General features: G+C 33.7%; 1 long non-coding RNA gene across 1 annotated transcript; it reads right to left on the bottom strand.

The window, feature by feature from the left end:
* Positions 1-2,125, bottom strand: LOC117519055. The gene is made up of 3 exons (XR_004563153.1): positions 1,885-2,125; positions 578-582; positions 1-14 (listed from the first exon to the last, which is right to left on the bottom strand). It is a non-coding gene; the product is annotated as an uncharacterized LOC117519055 (long non-coding RNA).
* Positions 2,126-2,940: the final 815 nt, after the last annotated feature.

The raw sequence follows: 2,940 nt of genomic DNA, 5'->3' as shown, positions 1-2,940 counted from the left end.
TTTTAGAGATCCATCTAATCCATTGTTTATTAAGTATAGGGTACTTAAATTTCATGATTTAGTCGATTTGAAAATATTACAAACGATGTACCAAGTTAATAAAAATACTTTACCAACAAACATTCAAAATATGTTTGAAAAAAGAGTAAGTAGTTATAAATTGAAAGGAATAGAAGTCTTTAAAAAACCAAGATTTAGAACCAAAGTAAAGGAAAGGAGTATTGCAGTAAATGGTGTCAAATTATGGAACAATCTTAATAAAGAAATTAAAGAATTAAGGTCACTTAAATTATTTAAAAAACATTAAATTAGATGTATTAAGTAAGTATGAAACTATGAAGTAAGTCAGTGGGCTGCAAGAAAGTCAAAAAAAAAAAAGTAAACTGTTAATAATGTTTGGAGTGTCTTAAGTTTAAATGTAACCTGTCAGTGATGTAATCTATTAATTAATGGTCATAATTATGAAATGGGTCAGTGGTATGTGACAAGTTAAAGAAATGCAATCTGTTAAATAATGTTGACTATGATGCTGTATATTGAAAGATTGTATTGTTAAAAGGGGCAGAAATCATAAGACTTGTTCTTCTTTCTGCTCCTTTTCATTCTGGTATTGTGGTGCTTTTGTTTTTTGCTTTTCTGTTTTTCTTTTAAATGAATGAAATAAATATTATTAAAAAAAATGTTCAAGATCTGAAATAGGGAAATTATATTATTGATAAACTATTATTACTGTTTATGCCTGGGTTTCAATTCTGCAAATTGTGCTGAAAATGAAAATGAATCTGTGCATACAACTTATATTTAAAGTTATAACCACACTTTTCAATAGTTTTCTGTACTGAAAATATCCGCAAAAAGGAAAAAAATCATATTTTTGGCATTTTTTGAGGGTACTCACATTCACAAGGTATGTACATGGGGGTTAGGTTGGATAAATTTGTCACAACTTAATACTTTCATGTTCAGAAGATCTGTCCCCATATTTTTAAGGGGGTAATACACCACAATCTTTAATTTTGCAAATAGTACCACCCCCTAGTAAAATTAAGGTTTATCTTTATAGAAAAAAAAACTACAGATGAAACTTTTTTAAAACTATGATTCAGCTCAATCAAAATATTGTCTATTTTCAGTGACTGTTCACATTTGGTTAAGATGCTATATTATCTTGAATGTTTGTTGTCAACTTAAAAAAAATTATCTCATTTTAGGGTTTTTGTTGTTATTTCATTGTGTTAAGGTACATCGTATGCATACACTGCATTTTTGTACATGTACATACAGCATATTCATGCATGCCATGGTCATAAATGGTTAAACTGGTTAATTCGATACTACACAATCAAATGCTGAAGGGTTGGAAAATATTTACGTTATGTCTTGTGTTGACGCTGCAAGATTAAACTTGCACTTTTGATAAAATACCACTGGGATGAGTGTTGTATTATCTCCATGAAATGTGGTAGTGGTGCTATTATATGCATTTGTTTTTGTTTTGTTTTTTACATTAAATTTTCATACTTCAATAAACGTCTTTTTCTAAAGAACACTTCAGCGTGGCTAATTTAAATGTCAGAGATAATGATAGGGTTTGACAGTGGGAACACACCCAGAAGGAATGTTGAAGGCATGAGTACAGTGCACCCGGAAAGTATTCACTTTTCCACATTTTGTTATGCTACAGCCTTATTCCAAAATGGAGTAAATTCATGTTTTCCCTCAAAGTTTGACTGACAAAACCCCATAATGACAGGAAAAAGGTATTTTTTTTTTTATTTTTGCAAATTTATTAAAAATAAAAAACTAAGAAATCACATGTATATCTACAGAGATTATGATTCTTCTCACACCATATTTCAATGGGACCAATGGGTAGCTTAGCACTCTAAACCCCTTTACACAGGGACGGGGTCTGTCCAGCTGCCCTTGTGCTGTCATGAAATTGCATTGAATGCTGCATAATGCCAAAGAGGCGCTCAGCTGCCACCAGGACGTCACACGGCCTGCTTGGTATCCTCTTTCAAATCGCCATGATTGCAATGATCGCAGTGAAGTATGAAGCTGCACCTGATTTCCGCAGGAGAGTCACCAAGTCTGGAAGATGCACAAATACCATACAGGCAATGCAAAACACTTCACAAACCACCCCATGACTGCCTGACTCGAGCTTTTTCACCAATGCAACAGCAGATCGCCCACTGACAAATGACCAAAGTGACATGAGTTTGGATGGGTGCGCAATGATCAGGGCTGAGTGCCATGATTTTTATGAATAAAATTCATTTTATGAATCATTGTTATAAGCCACAAAATGAATTCCATGTCAGGTGATGTCCAAGGAGTTCATCAGAAAGTTTTGTGCGTGTTCAAATCTGAGCGGAGATCAGGGGGAGAGATTTGTCTTCTACAATTGGCGGATAGTTCATTCTGGGCTTTGGAAATCTCTGGTGTCAATTCAGCACAAGCACTTCTAGATGTATGTGTCACAAAATAAAAGTTTCTTAAATGCCTTCACTTATTAATCTTTTTAATTCAAAGACACGTCCTTCATATATAGAATAAGCACATTAATTAGCATTGTGATTCCAAAGACATGCAGATTAGGTGAAGAGGAAACTCTACATTAACTGTCGGTGTGAAGTGGGAGGGTGAATGTTTTTGTCTGTGTATATGTGTCAGCCTTGTGTTAGACTAGTGGTCTGTCCAGGGTGTGCCAATGAACACTTGGACATGCTTCAGACCCCATTGACCTTTATTTGGGATAAGTGGGTTTAGAAAAGGGATGGATACCTATTGTGGAGAAGAATGTATGTAATAAGGGTTTCTCTAATTCATAATTTCATCAGTCTAATAAATAATTACATCTGTAGAAAACTGTAGTTTATGTACAGCCTGCCAAATCAGGACTATCTTTTTTTTTTTTTTTTTACCTAACATTCC

The sequence above is a fragment of the Thalassophryne amazonica genome, chromosome 10, assembly GCF_902500255.1.
Source record: "Thalassophryne amazonica chromosome 10, fThaAma1.1, whole genome shotgun sequence".
Lineage (NCBI taxonomy): Eukaryota > Metazoa > Chordata > Actinopteri > Batrachoidiformes > Batrachoididae > Thalassophryne > Thalassophryne amazonica.
The sequence above is the reverse complement of the archived record's forward strand: the minus strand, read 5'-3'. Positions and strand labels throughout refer to the sequence as shown.